This window comes from Chiloscyllium punctatum, chromosome 15 (genome assembly GCF_047496795.1).
Source record: "Chiloscyllium punctatum isolate Juve2018m chromosome 15, sChiPun1.3, whole genome shotgun sequence".
Lineage (NCBI taxonomy): Eukaryota > Metazoa > Chordata > Chondrichthyes > Orectolobiformes > Hemiscylliidae > Chiloscyllium > Chiloscyllium punctatum.
Genome location: NC_092753.1, coordinates 69,542,511 through 69,556,655, shown reverse-complemented (window position 1 = coordinate 69,556,655; position 14,145 = coordinate 69,542,511). Strand labels below are relative to the sequence as shown.

The window sequence follows — 14,145 nt, the reverse complement described above, 5'->3', positions numbered from 1 at the left end:
GTGTCTTCTTCTCCTCGATATTTCTTACTTTCCCCTGAATGACTTCGACAGCTTCCAATCCAACAGCATTTCCTGCCATTGTACTCATTTTATCTCATACTAACAAAGTTACCTCACCAACCTTCCCTTCCTGCCTGTCTGTTTCAAAAGCCACATACCCTTGACTATTTAGTTCCCAAATTTACTCTCCCCTCCTGATCCCACTTCAGAACTATTTATTTTAAAGTCCTCTCTACATTCCTAGTTAATCAATTCACCAGGACTCAATTTCAATGTTATTACCGTCACTGAATCCCCCGCCATCTACAGCTTGGTGGCTATCATTGATCACAAACTGAATCAGACCAGCCATATAAATACTATAGCTTCAAAGCATGTCAGAGACTTACCTCCTGACTCTCTAATACTTGTCCATCATCTACAAGGCACAAGTCAGGAATATTCCACACTTACTAAGTTGAGGGCATTTAAATGGTCTTTGGATAAGCATATGGACGAGACTGGAATAACATAGGTTGGATGGGCTTCAGATTGGTTCCACAGGTCAGTGTAACATCGAGGGCCAAAGGGCCTATACTGTGCTGTAATGTTCTATGTTCTATGCCCTCCAACAACTCACAGGAAACTTGACTCCCTCCACCATCAACATTCATTTCAGCCAATGACACTTGGTGAAAGCAATGTGTATCATTTGTACTCACTAAGGCTTCTCTGACATCATCCTCTACATTCTCAAACTCCCCTGCCTAGAAGGACAAAAGCAGAAATTAAATGGAAACACCACAACCTGTAAGTTTCCTTCAATTCTCACTATTCTGACTGAAATATGTCACCATTTCGTCAAAGTCGCAGGATCAAAATACTGGAGCTTCCTTCTTCAAAGCACTGATAGTGTACCCAATAAAAATCAAAAGAGCCGTGATCACTGGAAAACAGAAATAAAAACCGCTCACAGTCACTAACACCTTCTTCAGAGAAAGGAGGGATGGGCAGGAAATGCTGACTTAGTACCACCCACATCCCTGGAACACATAAAAATGAACAAAAACATCCTGATCTGAAAGATTCATAGAACATAGAACATTACAACACAGAATAGGCCCTTTGGCCCTCGATGTTGCACTGACCTGTGGAAACCAATCTGAAGCCCATCTATTCTATGTTATTCCATTCTCGTCCATATGCCTATCCAATGACCATTTAAATTCCCTTAAAGTTGGTGAGTCTTCTGCCATTGCAGGCAAAGCATTCCACATTCTTACTACTTTCTGAGTAAAGAAACTACCTCTAACATCTGTCTTATATCTTTCAGCCCTCAATTTAAAGCTATGTCCCCTCGCGCTAGCCATCACCATCTGAGGTAAAAGGCTCTCCCTGCCCACCCTATCTAACCCTCTGATTATCTTATATGTCTCAATTAAGTTGCCTCTCAACCTTTTTCTCTCTAACAAAAATAGCCTCAAGTCTCTCAGCCTTTCCTCTTAAGGCCTTCCTTCCATGCCAGGCAGCATCCTAATAACTCTCCTCTGAATCTTTCCCAAAGCTTCCACATCCTTCCTAGAATGCGGTGACCAGAACTATATGCAATACTCCAAATGTGGCCGCACCAGAATTTTGTACAGCTATACCATGATCTCATGGTTCCAAAACTCAATCCCTTTGCCAATAAAAGCTAGCATACAGTATGCCTTCTTAACAACCTTATCAACTTGAGTGGCAACTTTCAGGGATCTATGCATGTGGACATCGAGATCTCTCTGCTCATCCAAACTACCTTACCATTAGCTTAGGACTCTGTTTTCCTGTTACTCTTTCCAAAGTGAATCTCCTCGCACTTTTTCACATTAAATTCCATTTGCCATCTTTCAGCCCAGCTCTGCAGCTTATCTATGTCTCTCTGTAACCTACAACATCCTTTGTCACTATCCACAGTTCTACCAACCTTAATATCATCCACAAATCTACTAACCCATCCTTCTATGCCTTCATCCAGGCCATTTATATGAATTACAAACAATAGTTGACCCAAAACAGATCCTTGAGGTACCCCACTAGTAACTGAACTCCAGGATGAATATTTCCCATCAACCAACACTTTCTGTCTTCTTTCAGCTAGGCAATTTCCGATCCAAACTGCTAAATCACCTTCAATCCCATGCCTCCACATTTTGTGCAATAGTCTACCATTGGGAACCTTATCAAATGCCTTACTGAAATCCATATACACCACACCAACCACTTTACCCTCATCCACCTGTTTGGTCACCTTCTCAAAGAACTCAATAAAGTTTGTGAGGCACGACCTACCCTTCACAAAACCACGTTGACTATCCCTAATCATCTTATTCATCTTTATATCCTATCTCTCATTACTCTTTCCAACACTTCACCCACAACCAAAGTAAGGCTCACTGGTCTATAATTTCCAGGGTTGTCTACTCCCCACCTTGAATAAGGGAACAACATTTGCTATCCTCCAGTCTTCTAGCACTATTCCTGTAGACAATGACGGCATAAAGATCAAAGCCACAAGCTTGGCAATCTTCTCCTTGGCTTCCCAGAGAATCCTAGAATAAATTTCATCCGGCCCAAGGGACTTATCTATTTTTATACTTTGCAAAATTGCTAACACCTTCTCCTTATGCACCTCAATCCCATCTAGTCTAGTAGTCTGTATCTCAGTATTCTCGACCACATTATCTTTTTCTAGTGTGAATACTGATGAAAAGTATTCACTTAGCGCTTCCCCTATCTTCTCTGCCTCCATGTGCAACTTCACACTACTATGTTTGTTTGGCCCTAATCTTAGTCCAGTCATTCTTTTATTCCTGATAAAGCTATAGGAACTTTAGGGTTTTTCTTGATCTTATCCGCCCATGACTTCTCATGTCCCCTCCTGGCTCCTCTTAGCTCTCTCTTTAGGTCTTTCCTGGACAACTTGTGACTCTCAAGCTCCCTAACTGAGGCATCACATCTCATCCCAACCTTGTAGCTGCCTTCTTCCTCTCGACAAATGATTCAACTTCCTTAGTAAACCACAGCTCCCACGCTCAACAACTTCTTCCCTGCTTGACTGATACATAGTTATCAAGCACACACAGTAGCTGGTCCTTGAATAAGCTCCACATTTCAAGGTGCCCATCCCCTGCAGTTTCCTTCCCCATCCTATGCATCCTAAATTTTGCTGAATTGCATCGGAATTGCCTTTCCCCAGCTATAACTCTTGCCCTGCGGTATATACCTATCCCTTTCCATCACTTAAGTAAACATAACCGATTTGTGGTCACTACCACCAAAGTGCTCACCTGCTCACCCCATCCAAATCTAACACCAGGCTGGGTTCATTACCCAGTACCAAGTCTAATGTTGCCTTGCCCCTTGTTGGCCTGTCTACATACCTTGTCAGGAAACCCTCCTGCACACATTGGACAAAATCTGACCCATCTAAAGTATTTGAATTATAGTATTCCAGTCAATATTTGGAAACTTAAAGGCTCCCATAACAACTACCCTGTCACTCTTGCTGCTATCAAGGATCATCTTTGGTATCCTATCCTCTACATCGCTGCAACTATTCTCAGGCCTGTAGAAAACTCCCAGCAGGGTAACCTGTCCTTTCCTGTTTCTAACTTCAGCCCATTCTACCTCAGTAGAGGAGTCCTCAAACATCCTTTCTGTAACTGTAATACATACCTTGACTAACAGTGCCACGCCACCTCCTCTTTTACCATTTTCTCTGTTCTTTCTGAAACATCTAAATCCTGGCACTTGCAATAACCATTCCTGTCCTCACTCTACCCTCTCTCCGGTCTCTGAAATGCCCACAACATCGAAATCCCAAGTATCAACCCATGCTGCAAGTTCACCCACCTTACTCCGGATGCTCCTGGCATTGAAGTAGACACACTTCAAACCAACGTCTTGCCTAACCATGCCTTCTTGCGATCTTGAAATCTTAATTCTGACTTCACTAAAACTGCAGGGGATGGGCACAATTGAAATGTGGAGCTTGTTCAAGGACCAGGTGTTGCTGTTTCACACTGAAACATTCGGACAATGGCAAATCATTTTGGTGTTGAGACAATTGGATAGTTGAATGTTATAAAATTCCATCCCTGTATTCTGAGAAAACTTTTCAGTTCTTTAGTAAACATCCAATTTGTTAGCAGCAATACACCTGTCAGTGCATTCTCAAAATTTCTCTGGGTTGGCCTCCTCACTGCTTCTCATTCAATTTCTCCCAGGTTCCATCCCTTGGCTCCAGCCAATGTTCCAATAGCAGGCCATGAGTTAGTTCTCTTTAGCCTATGTATTTTGACCAGCAATGATTTTTCTTCTATCTCACTCTGTGCATTACCTCCCCTCCCAGTTCAGGTTTTGAGTTATTCTTATTTATGCAAAGCTCTTGGGCTACTATCTCCTTTCCCCATCCAACATTGTCCTCTTCCTGACTGGGAACAGAGAAAGCTTTCAGAGAAACATTGAAAACATGTCAGAAGTCACACGACACCAGGATATAGTCCAACAGGTTTATTTAACTTCACCTGATGAAGAAGCAGCATTCCGAAAGCCTGTGATTTCAAATAAATCTGACTATAATCTGGCCTCATATGACTTCTGACTTTGTCCACCCCAGTCCAACATCAGCACATCCATATCATTGAAAAAAAAGCACAAGTAGGCCACAGCCCTTTGATCCTTCTCCCCCGTTCATTATGATCACGGCTGATTATCCAACTCAAGAACCAGCCTCTGCTTTTCACTCCATTCCCTTTGATCCCTTTACCATCACGTGTTATATCTAACTTCTTGTTGAAATCATATGATGTTTTGGACTTAATCACTTTCTGTGGCAGCGAATTCACCAGGTGAAGAAATGTTTCCTCATTTCAGTCCTGAATGATTTACCCTGTGTCCTTAGGCTGCGATCCCTGGTTCTGGACTCTGTTATCAGGAACATGTTTCCTGCATCTACCCTATCTAGTCCTCCTAGAATACTGGAGGTTTCATTGAGACCCCCACTCATTCTTCTGAACTCCAGTGAACACAATCCAAACTGATTCAATGTCTCTTCATACATCAGTCTGGCCATCTCAGGAATCAGTCTGGGAAAGCTTCACAACATTCCCTCTGTACACGACCAGCCTTCCTAAGATAAGGAGACCAGAACTGCAGAAAAGCACAGACTATTAGTGGAAAATGAAAGTTAAAATATAAAAGGAAACCACAGAGAGAAATAAATGTGTTTTCTGTGTTTACTGCAAGGTGTCTGTGTATGAGTTATGTCCTACTCAACAATCACAAAAATCTGTGGCCTTGTTATGAGTTTTGCTGATGAAAATAATGTTTTCTCCCAGTAGAAATATTGTAGTTTAGCATCTTAAATCTATTGTTTTCTATTTTAGACCTCAAGAGATTGGAACTTGGCAATCCTATCAAGGTGGGTCCTCATCTTGCTGTGAACTTGGAGAACAACATTGTGGTAGAATATCACCCTCATGGCCCTCCGATCCAGTTCAGTACCATTACAAGTCAGCACCTACAACTCATTTCAAATAAACTGGATGAGATTACAGGAGGGAGAAACATAGTTATAGCCATTACCTTAGTGGCCCATTTCACTCCATTTCCTGTTGAAGTCTATATTTGAAGAATACAGAATGTCAGGAGGTCAATTCTCCAGTTACTCAACAGGAGTCCGGATACACTGGTTGTAATAAAGACGGCCAATGTCCGGGAAAACCCCCCACAGATCGTTACCTATTACAGTGACTGGTACGCTTATCAGATTGATTCAGTGATGAGGAAGATGTTCACAGGCATCAACGTGGTATTTGTAGATGCCTGGGAGATGACCATAGCACATTACCTTCCTCACAATATACATCCTGAGAGAATTATTATAAAGAATGAAATAGATAGAACATAGAACATAGAACATAGAACAAAACAGCACAGAACAGGCCCTTCGGCCCACGATGTTGTGCCGAACATTTGTCCTAGCTTAAGCACCCATCCATGTACCTATCCAATTGCCGCTTAAAGGTCACCAATGATTCTGACTCTGCCACTCCCACAGGCAGTGCATTCCATGCCCCCACCACTCTCTGGATAAAGAACCTACCCCTGAGATCCCCCCTATAACTTCCACCCTTCACCTTAAATTTATGTCCCCTTGTAACTCTCTGTTGTACCCAGGGAAAAAGTCTCTGACTGTCTACCCTATCTATTCCCCTGATCATCTTATAAACCTCTATCAAGTCACCCCTCATCCTTCGCCGTTCCAATGAGAAAAGGCCTAGCACTCTCAACCTATCCTCGTACGACCTATTTTCCATTCCAGGCAACATCCTGGTAAATCTCCTCTGCACCCTCTCCAAAGCTTCCACATCTTTCCTAAAGTGAGGCAACCAGAACTGCACACAGTACTCCAAATGTGGCCTTACTAAGGTCCTGTACAGCTGCAACATCACCTCACGATTCTTGAATTCAATCCCTCTGCTAATGAATGCTAATACACCATAGGCCTTCTTACAAGCTCTATCCACGTGAGTGGCAACTTTCAAAGATCTATGAACATAGACCCCAAGATCCCTCTGCTCCTCCACCTTACTAAGAACCCTACTGTAAACCCTGTATTCCGCATTCTTATTTGTCCTTCCAAAGTGGGCAACCTCACACTTGACAGGGTTGAACTCCATCTGCCACTCCTCAGCCCAGCTCTGCATTATATCTAAGTTCCTTTGCAGCCGACAACAGCCCTCCTCACTTTCCACAACTCCACCAATCTTCGTATCATCTGCAAATTTACTGATCCACCCTTCGACTCACTCTTCCAAGTCATTAATAAAAATTATAAACAGCAGAGGACCCAGAACTGATCCCTGCGGAACTCTACTTATAACTGGGCTCCAGGCTGAATATTTACCATCTACCACCACTCTCTGACTTCGACCGATTAGCCAGTTTTCTATCCAACTGGCCAAATTTCCCTCTATCCCATGCCGCCTGACTTTCTGCATAAGCCTACCATGGGGAACCTTATCAAATGCCTTACTAAAATCCATGTACACCAAATCCACTGCTCTGCCCTCATCTACATGCTTGGTCACCTCCTCAAAGAATTCAATAAGACTTGTAAGGCAAGACCTACCCCTCACAAATCCATGCTGGCTGTCCCTAATCAAGCAGTGTCTTTCCAGATACTCATAAATCCTATCCCTCAGTACCCTTTCCATTACTTTGCCTACCACCGAAGTAAGACTAACTCAGCTGTAATTCCTGGGGTTATCCCTATTCCCTTTTTTTAACAGGGGCATAACATTCGCCACTCTCCAGTCTCCTGGTACCACCCCCGTTGACAGTGAAGACGAAAAGATCATTGCCAACGGTTCTGCAATTTCCTCTCTTGCTTCCCACATAATCCTAGGATATATCCCGTCAGGCCTGGGGGACTTGTCTATCCTCAAGTTGTTCAAAATGCCCAACACATCTTCATTCCTAACAAGTATCTCTTCTAGCTTACCAGTCCGTTTCACACTCTCCTCTTCAACAATGTGGTCCCTCTCGTTTGTAAATACTAAAGAAAAGAACTCATTCAAGACCTCTCGTATCTCTTCTGACTCAATACACAGTCTCCCACTACTGCCTCTGATCGGACCTACCCTCGTTCTCATCATTCTCATGTTTCTCACATATGCATAAAATGCCTTGGGGTTATCCTTGATCCTATCCACCAAAGATTTTTCATGCCCTCTCTTAGCTCCCTTAATCCCTTTCTTCTGCTCCCTTCTGGCTATCCTGTATCCCTCCAACGCTCTGTCTGAACCTTGTTTCCTCAACCTTATGTAAGACTCCTTCTTCCTCTTTACAAGACTTCAACCTCCCTCGTCAACCAAGGTTCCCTCACACGACCATCTCTTTCCTGTCTGACAGGTACATACATATCAAGGACACGTCGTATCTGTTCCTTGAAAAAGTTCCACATTTCCACGACATCCTTCTCTGACAGCCTATACTCCCAACTTATGCTCCTCAGATCCTGTCTTACAGCATCGTATTTACCCTTCCCCCAATTGTAAAACCTACCCTGTTGCACGCACCTATCTCTCTCCTTAACCAAGGTGAAAGTTACAGAATTGTGGTCACCATCACCAAAATGTTCACCCACTAACAAGCCTATCACTTGTCCCAGTTCGTTACCAAGTACCAAATCCAATATGGCCTCCCCTCTGGTTGGACAATCTACATACTGAGTTAGAAAAGCTTCCTGGACACACTGTACAAACCGCCCCATCCAATCTACTTGATCTAAAGAGCTTCCAATCAATATTTGGGAAGTTGAAATCGCCCATGACTACTACCCTGTGGCTTCTGCACCTTTCCAAAATCTGTTTCCCAATCTGTTTCTCCACATCTCTGCTGCTATTGGGGGGGCCTATAGTAAATACCCAACAAGGTGACTGCTCCTTTCCTATTTCTGACTTCAGCCCATACTACCTCCAAAGGCAGATCCCCCTCGAACTGCCTTTCTGCAGCCGTTATACCATTTCTAATTAGCAACGCCACACCCCCTCCTTTTTTACCAACCTCCCTAATCTTACTGAAACATCTGTAACCAGGAACCTCCAACAGCCATTCCTGTCCCTCATCTATCCACGTTTCCGTGATGGCCACAACATCGTAGTCCCAGGTACCGATCCACGCCTTAAGTTCACCCACCTTATTTCTGATACTCCTTGCGTTGAAGTATACGCACTTGAGCCCATCTCTGTGTCCACAAGTATTCCCTGTTAGTGCTACCTTCTCCACAGCCTCCCTACGTTCTTGGACATCCTGACACACAGCTAGCTTACTTGCTGGACTACAAGTCCGGATCCCATCCCCCTGCCAAATTAGTTTAAACCCCCCCTGAAGAGTGCTAGCAAACCTACCTCCCAGGATATTGGTGCCCTTCTGGTTCAGGTGCAACCCGTCCTGCTTGTACAGGTCCCATCTTCCCCAGAATGCAGTCCAATTGTCCAAATACCTGAAGCCCTCCCTCCTACACCATCTTTGCAGCCATGTGTTCAACTGCACTCTCTCCCTATTCCTTGCCTCACTGTCGCGTGGCACCAGCAACAACCCAGAGATGACGACTCTGTCCGTCCTAGTTTTAGCTTCCAGCCTAACTCCCTGAGCTCCTGAATGACCTCCCCACTCCTCTTCCTACCAATGTCGTTGGTGCCAACATGCACCACGACTTCTGGCTGCACACCCTCCCCATTAAGGATTCTGAAGACACGGTCTGAGATGTCTCAGACCCTGGCACCCAGGAGGCAACAAACCATCCGAGAGTCGCCCATGTCCACAGAACCGCCTGTCCGTCCCTCTAACTATAGAGTCTCCTATAACTAGCACTCTCCTCCTCTCCCCCTTTGAACTGAACTGAAAGATGTGTTTCTTTCATATGTGTGCCCTTCTATACAAAGATAAACACTGTTTCACAATGTTAATGTCACCTGAGATAATGCACTAAGAAAGCAGCAAAGAAACTTCCATTACAGCTGGGAATGTGAGTTCTATCATGGAATTGACCTCCACATTCCTGAATTCGACAAGCAACATGAATTCGACTGGGACAACACTACTATTATAGGACAAGCCAAACAGAGAACAGCCAGGGAATCCCTAGAGGCATGGCACTCATCCACAGACTCTATCAACAAACACATCGACCTGGACCCAATATACCGGCCACTACAGCAGACAGCTGGAACTGACAACTGGAAGTGGCAGAGACAGGCCACTATAAATACCGGAGAAAACAGCACAGAAGCGCTTCACAGGAGGCTCCCAAGTGCTGAGGATGTCACCTAGATAGGGATGAAATGTTTGCAAGACAAATTCCCAGCTCAGCGAACAGAACCACAACAACGAGCACCCGAGCTACAAATCTTCTCCCAAAGTTAGGAGTTAATAGTTGGGTATTGTAATGATAGTGTTATTTGAACGTCAAAGTGTGGTTAGATTATCATTTGTTGGAGATCACCTGGCATTTGTGTGGTACGAATGGTATTTGCCACTTGTCAGTTCAAGTGTGGATATCGTCTGGGTCTTGTTGCACTTGAACATGGACTGCTTCAGCAAATAAGGAGGCATGAATGGTACTGAACATTGTTCAATTATCAGTGAACATCATTCCTCTGACCTTATGATGGAGGGAAGGTCATTTATGAAGCAGCTGAAGGTAGCTGGGCCTTGGACACTACCCTGAGGAACTCCTGTCGAGATATCCTGGAGCTTAGATGACTGACCTCCAATAACCACAACCATCTTCCTGTGTGCCAGGTATGACTGCAACCAACAATGCGTTTGCCCCCTGATACCCTTTGCTTCCAGTTTTGCTTGGGTTCCTTGATGCCTCACTTTGTTGAATGTGACCTTCATATTAAGGGCTGTCACTCCCCCCTCACCTGTAGAATTCAGCTCTTTTATCCATGCTCGACCCCATGCTGTAATGAGATCAGGAGCTGAATGGTCATGGTGGAGTCCAAACTAAGCTTCAGTGAGCAGGTTATTGCTGAGGAAAATAGGACTTAATAGCTCTGCTGGTGGCACATTCTATCACTTTGCTGATAATTGAGAGTAGATTGATTTCTCCTTCATTTTGTGTACAGGACACACTTTTTCCACACTGTTGGCCAGTAACGTAGCTGTATTGGAATGGCATAGCTGCTTTGAACTATTCCTCTTCCTCCTGGATGTGCTGGGACTGGGCTGATGATGTTATTTTTGTATCTGAAAGTGTAAATGAGAAGGGAGGGTTGAAGTGAGAAAGGGGGATGGTTGGGTGCAAAGCAGGAGGTGCAGGGTCACACCATCAACAGCTTGGACATTGTGCCAGAAACAGAATGAGGGTAAGGCAGCAGTGAGAAGGGCCATAAGGCAGTAACATTGCATCATCATGAATTGACCTGCTGACACTAGATACCACTGTCTCTGGGACAGCGTTCCTATGATGCTGAACAGCATCTCCTTCATCGAACTGAGACAAAAAAGTTGTACTGAATTCCACTGTTTCTCTGCTGCTCCCTACTGTTTGTGAATGGTCCTGCAGGAAAGGGAAGGATGTTAATGGCTGTATTGCACTGTGTTTAAGTGCTTTACTTGCCACTGCTGTATTGCTGGAGGTATGTGGAGATGATCCTCGATACCTGCACCCACTCATTTCAGAGGTATTCCATGAGAATGCCTGACCTCCCGGGCAACATGGTCTCTATCCACTGCCCACTGATGCTAGCATAGAACCCTCTGTGCCCTGGTTCTTGATTTCCCCATTTGCCGTGGCCACACTGGTATTCAGCAGCATCCTCCTGTATGTAATTCCAGCTTCTTTTGAGAGAGAGGGATTGCCTTTCAGAGCTGGAGGTAACTGTACCATTTGCTGGTCTTACTTGCTGTTAAGCTCCATGTTGTGTGTGTGTGTGTGTGCAGCCAGCCAGACGCTGGGCTGTGTCCAGAAATCATTCGAATGTAGAGGCAGCCCATTGCTTCCCCTATACTGGAAAAACACACTCCTATAAATCTTTATCCAATTGACTTTTGTAACTATCTAGAATAAATATGAGTTTAAACACAGATACAATCATCTTTTTAATATTGGCATTATTCAACCAGGGAGGTTAATAGCATATTGATTTGAACGTTCCTCCACAGGGGTGAAGGAACTTTCTCATTCGATAATTTCAGCATTTTCCAAGGGACAGTTCAGCAACCTTGAGGAGTCCACAGACTCTTCATTTTGGTGTGTGTGAGGCTGGAGCTCCTCATTCAGGGTCGTAGGCAGTTTCTCCTCAAATTGAACCTGTACTTCAGCCCCATGGTCCAGTTCTGTGGTCACCCGACATGGAGAGGGAAGGGCAACTTGGAGAACGTCCTGGTGGGTCTGCTCCGAGCTCTGCCCAAGGTAGTCATTAACAGATTCAGGCAGCAGGCCATGGTGCAGGGCATTCCATGATGCTGCCAACCTCTATTCCATGGTTATATCCATGTCCAGTTGGTTTTGAAGATGGAGAACACAATGCCCACTGTTACATTTAAGGCCTTCCACAATTGCTGAGTATCACAGAGGCTGGAGTGAAGAATCAGTCCGAAAGACCAAGCTTTCATTTAAATCAGTAAGTCCCTTCGGGGTTTAAGTCTTTCATTCTCGATCTCCTTTAACAACTGACCATTGTCCATCTGATTTAATCTGCTTTAAGTTGGCTGAATTTGTTTCATGGACTTTTGTTAATATTACACAAGATTTTGTTGCAGTATTAATCCACTACATATGATGCTGCAATCTAAATAAATGATTATCAAGAAAACAATTTGTATTTTGTTTTATAATTCACTGTCTGGTTTAGGATCCATTTATCAGAGGAGTATTTTTTGCAATTAAATGTATTTTACTTTGTTCAAATAATTCATTCTTTGTCATAACATACTGTTGTTGTTATCTGTAATAAAATTACTGTTTTGTTTATATTGGCTTTAATAGACTTTACTTTCATGCAGAAGATTACCATTTGGAATCTACCTTTGTAACAACAGTTAAAGTTCAGCCTGTATACATTGAAAGTGGCTTAGTCTTCTAGGCAATGTCAATATGGATAGATAGAATATCAGAAGGCATTCTGATAGTTTTCTGAGCAATATGTTATTTTGAATCTTATATTCTGCAACAAGATTTAGTTTACTAGTAAACTTATTGCAGAGATGTTAGTGTATTTTGTGTCTTTCTTCACAGTAGATAACACAAAGAATTTATTGGAATTGGGAAGTTTTAATGTATCTGTGAAACTTGAAAGATTAACATGAGAAAAGGTAAAGTATTGGAGAAATCAACTGGATGAAAAGCTGACAAATTCTTTGGGACTGATGAGCCTATACCTGAATATTTCAAAAGTAATAGCACAAAGACTGGATGCACAATGTTTTCTGTCAATGATATCTGACTGCTCCCTTTCTTACAGCAAAGCTTACAGCTGCAAATTAATACTTTTAAATTACAAACATTGGTATATTCCCAGCCTTAATAACTAATCACCTATTCTTCAATCATACATTATTGAGATACACGAGTTATTGATTCCTGTTTCTGGCTGCTTACTAATTATACCATATTGGTTAGTATATATGTGCTGTGTTTAGGTTATGTAATTACGCAGTTTCAAAAATGGCTTCTTCAGCATAATGCGAGTATAAAATTGCATCTTGACTTTGTGTTCAGTACAGTGACCTAAAAAAGGTTAGGTCAGACTGAAATTTACTGTCCACCTGACTTACAGTGTGAAAGTGGCTAGGGGTTAGATGGGTAGGCAAATGATTTGATAGGTCTAGAGGTGGGTGGGCAGGTGATAAGATGAATGAATGGACACTTGGTTGGTTCTAGAGTTCATAGTTTTTCACATTATCAGGGAGATGAGGTGGAACATCTTGAAAAGTGTGAGGTGATGCATTTAAAATACAATACAACAGAAAAAAGTACAGGAACAGGCCCTTTGGCCCATCAAGCCTGCACCAATTCTTGTTCCTTATCTGTTACTTATTGCCCATGTGTGATATCTATCCCTCTGTTTACCTTCCATTCATGTGTCTATCAAGGAATGCCTTAAACATTGCCAACATGCCTGCTTCCAACAACTCCACTGGTAGTGTGTTCAAGGTAACCACCACACCCTGTGAAAAATTTTCCCCACACTTCTCCCCTAAACTTTTCTCCTCTCACCTTTAACCTGTGCCCTCTTGTAGTTGACCTTTCCAACCTGGAAAAAAAATCCTCTGATATTCACTCTATGATGCTCATAATTTTTGACACCTCTATCAAGTCGCCCCTCAGCCTCTGTCTTTCCAGTGAAAACAATCCTAGTTTATCCAACCTTTCCTCATAACTAAAACCCTCCAGACTAGGCAACATTCAGGTCAATCTTCTCTGCATCCTCTCAAAAATTTCCACACCCTCCTGGTGGTGTGGTGACTAGAATTGTACACAATATTCCAAATGTGCCCTACCTACAGTTTTGTACAGTTGGAACATAAAAATATATATTATAAAAAAAATTAAGAAAAAATAATTTTTAAAATATTACAACAAATACCAAACAATGCAATTCAAAACAG

The 14,145-nt window shown here is 43.0% G+C and overlaps 1 long non-coding RNA gene across 1 annotated transcript in view; it reads left to right on the top strand.

Annotated features, from left to right (window-relative positions):
• The window catches only part of LOC140486363 (uncharacterized), a 62,380-nt gene extending 49,978 nt beyond the window's left edge, over positions 1-12,402 (top strand). The window contains exon 8 of the long non-coding RNA XR_011962552.1: positions 5,406-12,402. This is a non-coding gene — a long non-coding RNA (uncharacterized lncRNA). The remainder of the gene's footprint in view (positions 1-5,405) is intronic.
• The last annotated feature ends 1,743 nt before the right edge of the window (positions 12,403-14,145 follow it).